Raw genomic sequence first — 16,798 nt, 5'->3', positions numbered from 1 at the left:
GTGACCTTCACTGAGCTGGTCTCTGAATTCAGTCCTTACCTGCTGAGCAAGCCCAGCCAGGCTACTTGAAGTCTTTGTGAAACCAGTTGATGGTCAGGATCAGTTGAATGAAGCAGGAAGTTAATGCAGGAAGACTGGACCTGGCTTGGTATATAAGCATGTAGGAATGAACTCCCGCTCCTCACTCACCGTAAGGTCTATCCATTGCCGTGAATCAGAAACAACACATCAATAGATGGGAGCAGGAATGGCTTCAGTTGAGTGGAGATTTTGCTTTCAGCCCAACAGCACCCACGGAAGAGAAAATCTGTGCTTGCTGAATTGCCTGCCTGGTTTATGATTACAAACAGCCTTCATAGGAAATCTTAGCATCGCTGGCTGCTGCTTTCAGCAGCTCTTTCTGAAGTCAGTATCCCTTGATGTCAATTATTTTATTTTAGCCACAGCCATTACTCCCTGGCAGTGCTTCCTGCAAATGTGTCATTTCAGGAAAGCTAAACCTGGAAATGGCTTGTGACGTGCCATCTGACGTGACCAAGCCAAGAACACATGGCTCTTGTGCGTATTAGATGCCAGATGAACAGAGCTCTTGGTCTGAAGCTTTGATAAGGTCAGAAATCTTTGCAAAAATTAAAAGCCACCATTTCCTTGGCTGTAAGTGATGTAGTTCCCAATGTCTTTACATTATGCCTAAGACTTGTACTTCGACTTATGTCTGCTGTAGAGAACTTAGGAAATGTAAATATGGCTTTATGAAATACAAAATCTTTTGGTACTGGAGAGCAAGTGAGGCATCCAGGGCTGTTAGAAGCAGTGGCTTTCAGCTAAATATGCTCATTGCTGTGTATATTAGCAATTTAAAACAGAGATCCTAGGGCCAAGAGTGTGTGTGTGGGGGTGTAATTCACTATATGTAACACTAATGAGTTAGTACAAAAAGAAAAAAGATGTAGCTATTATCTTGTCTGAGGGAGAAAAAGTGCCTTTATTTAATTTTTAATAAACCAATTATATCTAAAGCATATAATAAAGTACATTACCAAGCATATGCCATAAAAATGGATTGAATTTAAGTAGAGAAATGTAAATAAGGAACCAACTGACCCTGACCTTTGCCTCTCAGTGCCTTAGACCACAGCAGTGGGCCCTCAGCTTTGCAGGTCCTTTAACTGGACATTATCTGTTCATTCTGAGTTTTTGAGCCTCATAAGACAGACCTTACTGATGTAACTTAAACAAGAATACTACAGATGGCCAGAATGAGAATTCATTTGGAGTGAGAAATATTACTGCCTAGTAAGTCAGAACACCGATGTTATCACAAATTCCATATAAGTTATAAGTACATCAAATCTATAGAATGAATAAATGAAGATTCATATATGAGCTCTACTGGTTCATAGATATATAAAGCTGCGTTGATTTAAAAATGTTATTGTATTTGTGTTTTTTAAAGTTATGGTTTTTGTTTTTTTTTACAACTAAAATTTCCTAAAATAACATTTTGATTAAGCTTTTACTTTTCTACATTGTAAGGTAGCTCCCCCCACCTCTCCCCAGCCATGGTTTTGCTTTCCTCAGTTTCAGTTACCCACGGTCAATTGCAGTCCAAAAATATTAAATGAAAAATTCCAGAAATAAACAATTCATAAGTTTTAAATTGAACATCATTTCCAGTAGAGTGAATAAATCTCACACCATCTCGCTTTGTCCTCTCAGGGACCTGAATCACCAGGGTCTCCTTGCTATATTCCATCCCCACCTGTTAATCCCTGAGTAACCATCTCAGTTATCAGATTGGCTGTTATGGTATTGCAGTGCTTGTGTTCAAGTCACCCTTATTTTATTTAATGATGGCTCCAAAGTACAAGAGTAGTGATGTTGGCAATTCGAATATACCAAAGAGAAGGCATACAGTGATTCCTTTAAGTGAAAAGGTGAAAGATCTTAAGGGGAAAAAATATGCTGCGATTGCTAAGATCTAAGGTAAGAATGAATCTTCAATCTCTGAAATTGTGAATTTTAGAAATTCATGCTAGTTTGCTGAGAGAGACCACATTCACATTTTTATTACGGTATATTGTTATTTTTCTATTTTATTATTAGTTATTATTAACCTCTTACTGTACCTAATTTACACATTAAACCCTATTATAAGTATGGATGTATAGAAAAACACAGTATACATAGGGATCAGTACTATCCAAGGTTCTAGGCACCCTTTGGGAATCTTGGAACGCATCTCCCAGGATAAGGGGACTGTTGTAATCTGGCATTCCTTTTGGCACTCAATTTGGACATTAACTAACTAGTACATTTCAGGCTACTGCATGATGATGTCGCCTACCAGCCAACTGTTCAGTTTTAGTGTTGTCATCTTTGTGCACCAATATTTGTATAATGATTTGGCTATTTTTTCTGGTTCAATCTTACTCTTTTACAAAAATAGGTGGAAAATAAAGTGACGAATGAAATGTTTAAACTAGTATATAACTAGAAACATAAATCTCATTAACCTAATGCAATTGAGTCTTTAGACAAAGAGGAAAATCTTAGCTTTCCAACAGACAATGATGTTGCATAAGGCTGTTGGTTATGTTCACTTGTCATAAAAAAGAATGCAATTGAAGAACACATATGAAATGCTGAAAGTACATTGTCAGCTATTGTGCTAAAAGGATTTTATAATAAACTTTAATTCCTTGGGAACAACCTGTTCCTTATAAGACGCAGGTCTAATGTTGGGAATTTTGCGCAAAATAAAGCCCCTCTTCCCCTGAAAATTTCCCCATATTTGAAAAGTTTAAAAGCCACTGTGATTGTATCCTCCAGTCATATTTCAGAGGAGAACCTTAAGACGAATTCTTAGGACAGCTTTTCACTGGCACAGCATACTTTCCACCCTCTATGAGTGGAATGGACACATTTCTCGGCTCCTTTGACCTACACTCCATGTAGTCTACCAGTCTTTTGCGTACTAGCCTTTCCCATGCAAGCTGCAATTGCAAAATGATACTTCCTTGATGGGACTTAATGTATTTCCTAAGTCTCCCTTAGCACACATCTACAAACCACCTCAGTGATGGTTGCTCTGATCATGAATAAATTCATGCATTTCGTGTTGGTGTTCACTAGGTTTTCTAAGAGGATCATCTTTCCTGATTTTATCTTTAATTTGGATTCATTTATCATCATCCTCTATGGCCATACAGTGATTTTTTAAAATCACTAGTCCTCAAAGAAATGTTAGTTTAATACTAAAGATGTAAAGCATTTATAATATTTGGAATGTGAGGTATTTTATATTATCAATAATAAAGACTTTAGTTATTTTTAATTGTATTACATTTGAAGAGCACTATATTGTTTAAAAATCAATTTCATAGCCAGGCCTTTTTGTTGTCTGATTTTATATCAGGGTTCAAAGAAATGGAGAAGGAGATAGAACAGTACTCACATTCCCTCAATCAACCCTGGTGTTTGTTCTGGGCAAATGCACCTGCCCTCAGATCAGACAGTCACACCCATTCTAACTCTTTTTCTGGCAGCCAGGGGAAAAGCAATATTATAGGCATCTTTGAACTATTTCTGTGAATCTCTGGAAAATATAGAAATAAGTATACTTTAAAGTAGTCTATATATTGATCTGATCATTTAACTCTCAAGTGGGAATCTTATTTTTTCAATTTTCCAATTATTATAGGGCACTTTTCAGGAGCTCCCACATATTCAAGACATGAGCCAATATGCTAACTTGCTAATTTATGATGCCTTTTTTTCTTTCAGTCACTTGTCTATTTTTGGGGCACCCCCCTTGTCAGAGCAGGCTACGTGGGTGGCAGAATCAGGTATTGGGAATACGTATGGAATTAGGAAAAATAGACTTGAATTCAGGCTTGGAGAAATATTTAGCCTAAGCCGCCTTTGAAAAATTGATGAATAACTCCTGAGCTGACAATATTCCTTTTCAATGCAAAAGCACCTGGAAGAGTGTTCAGTTGAGAAGGTCTTGTGAAGAAGGCCTTAGAGATGTAGAGAAAGTGTGACCAGAAGAGTGAACACATGGATGGGGCTTACTGAAACATTATCCGGGGCAGAGAGCCACCCTGGGGATGTTGGAACTTTTCAGTTCCAAAGAAATCCATAATGTGGAAATAGGTGAGAACAGTATAGTCATTAGACTCTGTTTTTGTCACTGTTGGCAAAATGATTCCTATTATTAGATGGATGCCTTCACTGCTCTATCTCAATTCTATTAACATTATATTGATTTAAGCCTCTTGTACTGATTCCAGGGCACTGAGCTCCCTTTGAGTTATTATCTGGCTCTCCCCATAAGTTTTCAGGTAGGGTTCACATGAAATGTCAACATTCTGTTCTTATGACAATAGTTTCTCAAGGTGAACCAATAGAATGGCTCCTGGTTTTGCTAGAGCTTCCCATATAGCCTGAGTACAGGAGAGAATAATGCTAACATGACTGCTTATTCTAGTCCACTGTATTTTGAATAAATTAGGCATTCTAGAGGATACCCTAATTAAAGAAATGCCCTTGGCATTTCTTACCCTGCAAAAGTAGTGTTCTCATCTATCTTTAAAATACTTAATGCAAGCCCAAGCATCTGAATTTAATTGTAACTCAGTGAACCTAACCCATTCACTACAAAGCGGGTATCTATTGAAGGTCTTGGGCAGCAGGAGAAAGTAAGGGATGGCATTAGGATAGACCTTCTAGTCTCTAAATAACCTTTGATGAAACCTCTGCTCCTATAGCTCTGTCTTGTGCCCTCTGATTAGGTCAGGGGCATTCTTCTTGCTGTTGGGAACAATTTGATTTAGACCTTCTCTGATGTCTTAGGCTATGCAAAGAACTGGTGAGAACTTCGGGAAGAAGATCAAGAAATCATAGCTGTCCCACTTGATTTGGTCTGTTGTTGATATTCAGAGTATGATGGCAAAAATGGATTACTTATTAATTGGTTTATGGCAGGTTAAGTACTGAGATGATGTTGGACTTTCCCCCCCAAGGATTTTCCTGAGATTAATCTTTTTATTTTTTATGATTTAAACCTAGAGTAAGCCATAAAAAAACAAATGAACCCTCCCTTATTGATAAACAAAGAGAAAGGACTCCCTTGATGTAAGGGGTGTGGCATGAGGCTCTTTCTAGCATTCTGTCAGCTTCAATTAACAAGCAAAGCTTCAGTGTTCATTACCCTTAGGTTATAAAATAGCAAGTGGTTATTAACTGCTCTTAAGAGGAGCTATAATTACAGTATCACCAAATGCTGAGTGTGTGGTTTCTCCCCCTCCCCCTTTTTAATGTACCCGGGATTCCAGCATCTCTTCACACTGTTCTAATTTAAAAGTCTCCAGTGATCTCTAGCCCCCGGCATTTCCTACCATCCCAAGAATAATAGCAACACTTATCTACCTAAAATAAACAAGCAGACACTTTAAGGACAGCTGGAGACCTTGAACAGTTTTGGCCATGGCTTATCAGCCTCCTGTGATGCAGCTGTAAAGCCAGGAAACTCTTGAAAACTTAACTTTATCCTGAATACAACATCCCTAGCAGTGTCACATCTGCATTCATGAGCTGGAAGGAATCTAGGGACTTAAATGAAGTTAAGTAACCTAACTTACAAGGCGATTGGGAAGGGTTCCTTCACTCTTGATGTGATTATCCTCATTATTCATTCTGCATGAGGGAGGTGGGGTGGGGTGGGGGGTGGGGGGACCTGTTATGTATATATAACTGTGAACCGAACATGTCAGGAGTCTGCCAGGCCCATATCTGCATCTTTGCATTTTGTTGTCACTCTTCACCAACAAGGTATAATGGGTTTCTCTGCTGAAATCAAGAGGTACTGAAATATATGGATTTGGAGGAATCTCCAAAGCACAGTGACAACTTAGCAACTTGCCAGAGCCTTAGGGGTAGGGGAGTATAACCTGAAGCCTGTGTAGTCTTTGGTGTGCTCAGTCTTTTAGGGAGTCCAGTGGAGGCTAGTGCAGGACTGAAGCGTTCTAACAGTATGTATATGTGACATAAACATGTATCTTATCATTCACCAGAAGGGACACTACTGATGTGCTAGGAGAGAGACCCAACATTTACACTTCCCAACAGTAAAATTGAGATTACAGTGACCTTTCCACCTTTCAGTGCTCTGTCTCCCCTTCTATTTATAGGGCAGGCAATTGCCTTTACAGTTGTTAATATGAAAAAATACTATAATAATTAATAAATAATAATAATACAAGAATAAATTGTGTTTTATATACTCACAACTGTAAACCTACTTTTGCCCAGCCACGTATTGTATGAATATTGTGAGACACCTGCCTTGGGCCCAGTGTCCAGATGGCAGCTCTGGTACTAAGAGACCAGTAGATGAATACTAACTGCCCTTATTGCATCATCAGTTTAGTGAAGTGGCTAAAGGTATACATCAATGTTATTCATTAGCTGAGCACCCACCATGGGGATTAGTTTTGGAGACACAAAGATGGAAAGACCATTGCTTCTGCTTCCAAAAATTTTTCAGTCTACTTGCTGAGAAAATCCAAAGAGATACGTCAGTATCCAAAGAGGAAAGTCAATGGAAGAGAATTGCTTGAGGATTTCAGAGGAGACTTCTAGGAAGAGGTAGTAGCTCGGGTGAGTATTGAAGAGAAAAGAGGAATTAGATGTCGGGGGGGTTGGGAGTGGGTGGACGGGAGGTAGGAGAAAGGGCATTGCAAGTTGAGGCAATGGCAGAGCAATCACTCACTGTTGAGAAACAGCAATTGTGTAGAGCTCCTGGTTGACCTGTTCTTAAGGTTGGCATCCTTTCGGGCTTGTTTTCCCTGTGTTAGCAGCCTTCCGCAGGACAGAAAGGCCTGCCCAGGCACTGCAGGCCTGTTACGGGTTTCAGAATGATTCAATAGCATAGCTGGATCTGACCCTCACCACTTGGTAGGTGCAATCTGAGCTCTATTGGCCCCCCAAGAGAAGGGCCAATAGGAGTGCATTCTAAACAGTTAAATGGTGGCACCAGCAAAATAAAGGGCCCAGTGTGGAGTGGGAATAAATATAGCCTAGAACATTAAGAAATCAAGGTAAGAAGTCTTTGGCTTCCTCTGCTTCATTTTCAGTCCTACTTTACGTCCACCCTCAATTCCTCTGTGTCTGGAAGGAAAATGCAGAGTCACGACACTTTGATACCAGTTACATCTGACTGGATCTGGAGCTTCGTGCATTAGGGAAGTGGCAGGTCTTCCGTTCCAATGTTTAATTCCCTCCTACTGCCTTCCCTCCTCCCCAGTCTCACTTAGCCATTTCTCCAGCTGTTGTTGGTAAGGAAACGGTAAACATGCACATAGCTTAAGTATGACAATATTATACAGAGCTTTCTTCGTGCGGCTGCTATATAAACCAGGCTCGTGTATTGAAAAACCACAATGAGCAGCAAGAAGCATCCCTTCCTTTAAAGCATATCTCTGGCTGGTTCTCTGATTGAGATAGTTCCCAAGCACTTCTTAGGTGGCCTGACCACTGAAGGTCAAATGAGAACTCAGCCTGGCAATGAACTAGCATATCAAAGCAGGAGACTTCCTTCCACTGGCCTTCTTCTTTCTTCCACTTCTCACAGATTGCTCATTATGCCCCCAAAACAAATAAGATCTGATCATTCCTCCCCTCAAATCTTTCTTCATTGGTCACAAACTGTGACCTTTCCTACCTGCCACAGCCCAGTGGAAGGAAGGTGAGGCTGGTGCAAAATTTCATATTAACATTCAGCAATTGACAAAAGCTATGATTGTTTTTAAATTTAAACAAAACAAAACAAAAGAAAACAAAACAAATGATCATCTCCTAGTTTTTGAATGCAGGTTGATCTAGATTTGCTTCTTAGTCTGCCTTTCATTACAGTGTTTTAAATTACGGTTGGATGCATGAGCACTGGGCAATGAAGGGGAGGAGAACACCATCATCTGATGGATTTACCTCAAGGTCACTAACTGGAAAGATTCCATTTTTCAGTCATGGCAGGTGTGTTTCCTTCCTCCCTCCCTAAGCCCAGGTTGCACTGGCCTTGGCTTCCACACACCCCGCGGTGTGTGATCCAGGAGCAAGCCCACGCAGTGAGGCTGTGGAGGAGTCTCCAGGTTAAGGAGAGAAAAGCCCTGCCCGGAGAGTGCAGTTAAAAGCACTGTTTCTTTATTTCTGGCTTCATGCTATTCACACTTTGTTGCACATTCTGCAGTGTGCAAAGGGGAGCACTGTTTATCCACACAGATATTGAATTGTTGATCTTAATTGGTCTTCATAACTGTCTGCTTGGTTTTCATTTCTCTTCCTCCTAGTTTAATTAACCCTTCTCCCTGGCCCCTGAAACCAGTGTCCTGTCCATGCCAAAATGCTGACTCTCACAGTAATGGGGCTGGCGAACAGACAGATCTGTCACAGAGCAGTCCTTGTTTTTTAGTCTGCGTTATTGACAGATCATCAGAGGGACTATTGGCTTTGTGCTGGGGTATGAAGAAAGGACATTCCTATTGCTTAATTGTTGCCTAATTTAGCAGTCAAGAAAGTGGTTTCTTAGGGGTAGAAAAGGTGAATTTTTATGGAAAGGAATGCCCAAGATATGATATTGTGAATTACATACCTACCTTTCTTTATGTGAGTGTATTTTTTAATAGATATATTCTTGAAAATATGTAAGTTGAAACGTAAAAAGTTATAACTACTAGTACAGAGGTGCTATTTCAGACTTTGGTTATGTGAAAAAAACAGTTTATAAATAAATACTCCCTCTCTAATTTAGTTTATTTTCTTTTAATATATTTTTATTGATTTCATAGAGTAAGAGAAAGGGAGAGAGAGAGACAGAAACATCAATGATGAGAGAGAATCATTGATCGGTTGCCTCCTGCATGCCCCACACTGGGGACTGAGCTCAAAACCCAGGCACATGACTTGAGCCATGACCTCCCAGTTCACAAATTGATGCTCAACCACTGAACCACACTGGTCAGGCTAGTTTCTATATAATGAGTGTACCAAAGGTTGAGTTTTCATAAAGCCAGGGCAACCTGAATTTTGACCTGCATCTCACTGTGCCACTGATAGGAAGGTGTGACCGATGGTGACTATACTTATCTCTCTGTTATGTGTGTTGCCTTTTACATAGTCCCCACCTGCTGTCAACCACCTGCTCGCCTGCTGACAGATTTTGTCCTGCCAGAGACTCAGTATGACCTCATTTATTTGAGGTTTTGAGTATGTGTTATCAAAGCCCAAGTGACTCTAGGCATTGTTCATTCAACTGGAGGCAGAATTGCAACCCATGAGAGTGGTACAATCCCTTAAAGTGGGGTTGTTCAATATGGGGCTGTTCCCTGGAAAATTACCCTGTCCATCTAGACACCTGACCCCCATGGATTCGATTCTAATGTTTGGTGGAGGAAACTGCTGTGTGGGGGATAGGAATGCTGAAGTGCTCTGCCAGCTTATGTTGGATCCCTTTGTCTTCATTAGCATTTTCCCAAGTTGAGCCACGAAATGAAGCTAACTACATAAATGACACTTCAATACCCAAATGTGCTCCCCCCGCCACCCCTGCTTCCTAATGATAGAATTTAGCCACAGGCCCCAGTGAAATTACAAAATACTACGAACTACAGGGCTTATGGACGTTGACAATCCGCTTGAAATGTTTTCCAAGCAAAGTCCCAATGTCCTTTGAGAACAAATTCTTCAACTCTTTCCACTCCCAGCCTGAGAAACAGGTTAGAGTTTGAGTTACTATTTGTTAGAGACATTTTGAATGTACCCTAATTTACGTGTAACCTGGCCTTTATGTTCTATGGGAGTAATAATAGAATATTTATTGAAAAGGGAAATGATATATGGTAAAGTAATCTGGTCCTTACCCAGGCTGCCCCATCCTGAGGGAGAGTCTGTGCCATGTGTTATGAAGGGCAATGAAGGTCCTGCTCCTCAAAGCCTTCCCTAGACCAGGAAAGGATACCCCAGCATCCTATCCCCCAGTCACCAGCTCAGTCATCATTCCCTTAGTGCAAATGTAGGTACAGCTGGTGCCACATTCTGGGCCCTTCTGCTAGGGAAGGTTACTGACAACGTAGACCATCCTTCCTTTCTCACAATTATTCCTAGGCCTATTCCTGCTCTCCAGGAATATCATTGCCTATGATTTTCCATTCATCACTTATTTGATAAATTCATTTGTCACCCTTCCCTGGGATTGCTGGGCACAAAGCACTGTGCTTCATGATGGAAATGCCAAGCTGATTAAGACCCACTGCAAGAAGATGCAAGCCAGCACAGAGGCCACCTTCATTAGCATTTTCCCAAGTTGAGCCATGAAATGAAGCTAACTACATAAATGACACTTCAATATCCAAATGTGCTCCCCCCTCCACCCCTGCTTCCTAATGATAGAATTTAGCCCCAGGCCCCAGTGAAATTATAAAATACTACAAACTACAGGGTTTATGGACGTTGACAATCCGCTTGAAATGTTTTCCAAGCAAAGTTCCAATGTCCTTTGAGAACAAATTCTTCAACTCTTTCCACTCCCAGACTGAGAAACAGGTTAGAGTTTGAGTTACTATTTGTAACTCAAATAGTAAGATTGGATTAAGAAAGCTAAGACATTCTTTAAAATCATTCTTATTGCTCAATATTGGACTTTATCATTTCTTTACTATTGACACTTGTGAACAAATTGGGGGAGGTGTTTCTTGGAGATATTGGCTTTGCTAAAGTAGTGCCCACCCTGAAAGAAAATGAGAACTAAAAATAAAACGCATATACTTCAATCTATCCATAAGGGAGTCTGGGAGTAATTTCACATAATTTCTGTTTTGAAATATTTTAATCTAAAAACGTCCTTTTAAGACATCTCTTTAGATACTGATGAATAAATCCTTAGTGAATTTGTGGATGTGTCATAAATTTAAAATGTTAAGCAACAATTTGATTTGGAAGTGGAGACACTTCTTAGGAACCAAAATTATGTATGTGGAAACAGAGATGGATTAAGAAATATAAGCAAAATCCCACTAATTCCGATGGAAATGGAAATTACCAGGGTAGAAATTACTCTTGATTAAGGGAAATGCTTGCAATACAGATTTTTATAGTGCAATTCTATTATTATTTATATACTACTTACCTGGCATTCATCCTATGGCAGCCTGCATTATCGGGGGGAGGGAGGTTCCTCTCTCCTTATCTAAAATGCAAACTCCTGAGGGCAAAAATTTATTGAATCCCCAGGATCTGTGTGTTCAGTGAGTGCTGCTATTTCTGCTTCTGATGGTTCTAGCCCACTCTTAACCCACATCAGTGGTTAAAATCCTGCCAACTCAAATCTCATCAGGCCTTTATTAACTTCAATTCCCAGTTCTCTCTGGGGGCATTGGCACCAACATTATGGTGCTTTTACTTCAGGGTGCCTAAGTACTGGGAGGGGGATAGGCATGTTCTCTTTTCACTCAGAACAGCCCAAGAGTAACATTTGCCAGGCTTTCAAAGGGGAATAGAGTGGAATATGGCTATTATGATGTGTGTATGTGATGGAAAGCATGACTCCAAAGGAATTTGGAATGAATATAATGAGGTAATAAGGATGAATAGTTTGATTAAATCTAGTAAAGGAATATCTAGTCTTAGAATCTGAAAAAAACTTGATGATATAAATGAAGACAGGGTCACGGCAGGGTCTCCAGTGCAACCAAGTGTGTGTATCAGCACAGTGTGGAAAGTTCCAGAAGCATCCAGGCGTGAATCTAAAAGTTCATAACTTTCATTGGATGCAGTGGCAAAACATGGAAAGAAAACTGCCACAGTGCATAGATGTCTATGGGGAAAGCCACCTGCCAACCTGAGCACTGTCTCTTACCGCTCACACTGGGAATGGAAGTGTCTGGAAGATAGGGGCTTCTGCTTCTGCTTATGTCACTCAGTAAGTGATAGGTAATGAGGCTCCAAGGACAGTTTTGTAGGTCAAAGGAAAACACAGCCAAGAAAGGCTACTTAAGTAGAAAGTGGGAGGTAGGAAGACTGAGCACTTTATTGGACAAAAGGTCAACATTCATGAGTGAAAAAAAAGAGGTGGTGTTTTGGGGGTGGGGAAGTGATGGAGGAAAAATTCCAAAGTATGCCGCAAGTCAGGCTTAGGAACGTGTCTCAGTTAGCAAAGGAAGTGAGCTGGAAGTTCTGTCTTCTGATGCGCATGGACAGGGATGGAGAGAGAGGAGGGGGAGCAAGTGAGGAAAAGGCCAGACAGGAATATGAACTAGTCCATAGGGATGTAGGGCTTTGCACTAAGCCCTGAAATGCCCAACGAGCATATGACAATTTTAAAAATGGACTTTTGCCCACAACAACATTGAACTATCTCAGTTTGGTGCAAAAGGGCAGGGCATCTTTCCTCCAGAATGAGTGCGGCTTGAGGGGTAATTCTCCTGCTTCTGCAGCTCTGCTATGTCAAGTTTGCCCACTCTGGGGCAACAAGGGCTTTCTTTGATGACTTCCTGGCTCAAGTGATACTTACTGGTAGCTAACTGTGCTGGGCATTCCCGCTTACCTCCCCACACATGCAGGTTCATTCTCCCCCTTGTTTGTGCTTAGCTCTGTGCCCTGAGAAGCTGACCCTGAGTTCAGAGGTAGAAAGAGAGAGAGGCCAGGGTACTTTCTTGCTGCTCCGTCTCTGCTTCTTTGTCTCATCTATGGCGGTTGCTGTGTCTCTTTACAGACTCAACTTTCACTGGGTTCCCAAAACACTACTTCCTTCCCTTTCAGCCTAGGCTGGAACCAGCCTCCCATTATTGCTGCAACAGCCCTGGTTTATTCACTTAGCCCTGCCCACACCTCTGTCTTTCTACCTTGATAATCTGAAGTGAATTTTGTCTCTTGCCAAAACAAACACTGATGTTGGGCCAAGCTCTGTTCTCAGTTCTCTGTGTGCATGAACCCATTTTATCCTCCCAACACTTTATTGATGAGGCTGAGCCACAAAAAGGTTCAGGCACTTGCCTAAGGTAACACCATCAGTGGCAGAGTCAAGGTTTGAACCTAGACAGTTGATCTCTAAACTCTTAGCACTTAACCACTGATCCATCCTATCTCTCTTCCAGCTCACATCACTTCCTGGAGCACAGCTAGAAATGAGAAAGTGGGCTCAGAGATGCAGAGTTCTAATAGTAGTTCATATACTAAAGCTTATTAGCTCATATACTGAAGCTTATTCATAGGAAAACCTTTCAGGTCACAATTAACTCTAATGTTGTTTCATTCTAATAAGATAGGTTATCAGAATGGTTCTCAACCTTGGTTGTACAACAGAATCACCTGGGGATTTTGAAACAGTCCTTGTGCCCAGGACATGCTACAGACATGAAGTCAGAACACTGGAAATGGGACGCAGGAATGGATAGTGTTTTAAATTCCCTGGAGATGTTAGCATGCTGTCGAAAATTGAGAACTATGTCCTAGCCCACAGTGGCTCTTACTAGAAGGCAAGGATTATGCATGGCTAGGCCTGGTGATGTAAGTAAAGAGTAACAGCTGACAGCTACACAAAGGGAGGATAACAAGAAGCTATGGAGAGTTTGTGCAAAAACAGCCCCTCTTCCACCTCCATTCCTTGAAAAAGGGTCATGATCTGGGTTCACTTAATGCTTGGGCAAATTGTTCCTGGGTCTGAAAATAGGTTATTTTCTTATTATTACATTTCTAGAGGCCCAGTGCATGAAATTCATGCACAGGGGAGGGGTGGTGTTCCTCAGCCCAGCCTGCACCCTCTTGCAATCTGGGACCCCAACTGCCGGTGTAACTGGCAGTCGGACATCCCTCTCGCAATCCAGGACTGCTGGCTCCTAACCTCTCACTTGCCTGCCTGATCGCCCCTAACTGCCTCTGCCTGCCTGCCTGATCGCCCCTAACTGTTCGCCTGCCTGCCTCCCTGATCGCCCCTAACCACTCACCAGCCTGCCTGATTGCCCCTAACCACTCACCAGGCCAGCCTCTCTGATTGCTCCTAACCACCTCTGCCGTGGTGGCTTTGTCCCAGAAGGACATCCGGAATGACGTCCAGAGGTTGTTCGGCTGTCTGGTCTAATTAGCATATTATGTTTTTATTATTATAGATAGTAATTGTCCTGAGTTACTTTTTTACTTATCATTTATTTTTAAAGGCATTAATATATGAAAAGCTTAACATACTAAGAAAGTTACAATACACAAATGTGCTCGATAGTGATATTGACAGATTGACTTTTCTGCACTATATGTGATCTTGAGTTTGTTTTACCCATTCATATTTTCATGTTCGGTTATTCAGACTAATTATTCCCTATAAATACCTGGCTGATTAAGCATGAGTCACATGCAACAAAAGCAAATGCAGATGTTTGTGCCACTCAACCAAGTATTCATAAAGAAAATGATGTAAACTTTGTTCAAATCAACCAGGGCACATCAAAATACCCTTCTCCTTGGGAGAGAGCTGCACCTATTAAAGAACTGCACCTTCCTTCTTTTTTATTTTGTTTGAAACTCATATAGTAACCAGTAGGATAACCACTCATGTACCAAGAGATTAACATAATTTCCAAAGCATCAGGATCATCAAGAGAATCTGGACATATGGGAGGTGGTGGTGGGATTATTGGTGGTTCAGAGGGAAATGAAGGCAGCCAGCATGATAGGAAGGGTGGTGGTGGTGGTGGGCCATTGAATTTTAGACATAGCTTTCCTGGTGCCAGTTCTGATCCTGGCCTGGGGAGAGGGTTGGAGGGAGAGAAGAGTTCCACAGAGCAGCTTTTGACTTGCTATTATTTGGTTTGTTTCCAGGATACGTGGAGGAGTTATCATTTTATCTGTTGAAATTTGACTTTCATTTTCATTCTCCTGAGCACCCTGTTCTATGTTATTAGCTACTTCAGCCCTTGTGGAAAGTAGATCAGACAGATTTGCTCCTCTATTTCCGCAGCCGGTAAAAGCCACATCACAGTTCTCTCTCTCTCTCTCTCTTTTTTTTAATCTTTAATTTCTTTATTGGTTAAGGTATTACAAATGTGTCCTCATCCCCCCATTACCCCTCCCCCCCCCGCCCACCCTACAGTTCTCCCTCTTAAAATCAAAGGCAGCAATGATAGCTGGGTAAATGCAGTCTTCTCCTGACAAATGGCAGAACATTTGTCACCAACTTTCCACTGCTTCAAGGGAGTTGTGCTATTCTTTTTTTGGCTTTTATTTTTAGCAGGTTTTCTTTTAGGTGTGCCTTTTGATTTACCTGAAGCTTCAGAAATGTCACCATTCTTTAGAGCAGCAGTTCTCAACCTGTGGGTCGCGACCCCTTTGGCGGTTGAATGACCCTTTCACAGGAGTCGCCTAAGACCATCCTGCATATCAGATATTTACATGATGATTCATAACAGTAGCAACATTACAGTTATGAAGTAGCAACGAAAATAATTTTATGGTTGGGTCACAACATGAGGAACTGTATTTAAAGGGCCAGAAGGTTGAGAACCACTGCTTTAGAGCATGCTCATATGAGGCCACAGCTTTATCGAAGTTTTGAACAGTGCTGTATCATCCCACTTGTCTGAATCGCTCTGAGTCATGTGCAGGGACACAGCCACCACCACGAGGTGAATGCCACGTGCGAGGAATGGGCTGTCCACCTCCCTGAGTCACTTAAGGTAGAATTACTGTTAATATACTTTGTTTACTGAAGCAAAGGAAATACACACCTTTTAGAAAGCTTTTCACCTCCAAAAATGACATCATTAAGGTTACTCTTAAATAGGTCAACTTCAGGTATCGGGAAAATTCACTTGAAATATGATACTTCTTATTGATCTATAGATGCCAAAGAAAAGAAATTGCCATATGAGGCATATGTTTATCAAATATTCCCACCTGCTCTTTAGCAGAAGCTAAGTCCACCTGCTCTTGATTCATGGTCATAGTTGACATTTAAAACTTGTTTAGTCCTGATGTGAGTGACTGGACAAACAGGAGCACTCACCAGGTGGGTGCCAGCGCTGGTTCCCTGGGAAATGGTACAAACACAAGGAGAACTCAGGCTCCTGGTATCTGAACATCAGACGGTTTCCTGTTGTCAGAGTTGGTCATGTCTTTTGGACTGTTCTGGAATATTCCATCAGCCTGTTCCTTACAGCAGACCAAATGACTTTGATTTCTTTCTTATGTTTCTTGTGGCTCCTCTTGTTTACATGCTTGCCTGCAAAAAGCTGATGTGGGGATGTGATGACAGCTTATGGGCTGCTGAACGACTGGCACTGGTCCACCGGAGTCCAGCCTCATTTCTTCCCCCACCATTAGCTCAGAGGTTGGGGCACTGAGCAAGGGGAAATTGGACAATGACCATGCCAAACATAAGCCAGGAGCCCCACTTCGCCCCACTTCGCTCATCTGCCTCAGCCTTGCATCTCTGCTCCCAGTAACTCCTCCCCTCCCCACTCTCAAAGGGCCCTGGTACTGTTTTTTATTAGCTCACTCTGAAAACAAATATTTCAGCCTAGGTACACAGAGGGATCTTCAAGGCATGGTTTCTGGGGAATGTCTTACAGCAGCAGCCTCACACAGACTCAGCTCCTGTTGAGTTGCTTGTCCTTGACACTATTGACATTTGGGACCATGCTGTTCTCTGTTGTGGGGCTGTGTTGTGCACTGTAGGGTGTTTAGCAGCATCCCTGGCTTCTATACACTAGATGCCAGGAGCATGCAGACTCTTTCCCAATATTGTGACAAT

The 16,798-nt window shown here is 41.5% G+C and overlaps 1 protein-coding gene and 1 pseudogene across 1 annotated transcript in view; both read right to left on the bottom strand.

Annotated features, from left to right (window-relative positions):
• Positions 1 to 16,798, bottom strand: part of NEDD9 (neural precursor cell expressed, developmentally down-regulated 9) — a 182,335-nt gene that overhangs the window by 85,836 nt on the left and 79,701 nt on the right. The gene's annotated exons all lie outside the window — the stretch shown is intronic.
• Positions 14,184 to 15,984, bottom strand: LOC118677512 (annotated as a pseudogene).

The sequence above is a fragment of the Myotis myotis genome, unplaced genomic scaffold (assembly GCF_014108235.1).
Source record: "Myotis myotis isolate mMyoMyo1 unplaced genomic scaffold, mMyoMyo1.p scaffold_m19_p_2, whole genome shotgun sequence".
Lineage (NCBI taxonomy): Eukaryota > Metazoa > Chordata > Mammalia > Chiroptera > Vespertilionidae > Myotis > Myotis myotis.
This window is presented reverse-complemented; position numbering and strand designations above follow the sequence as displayed.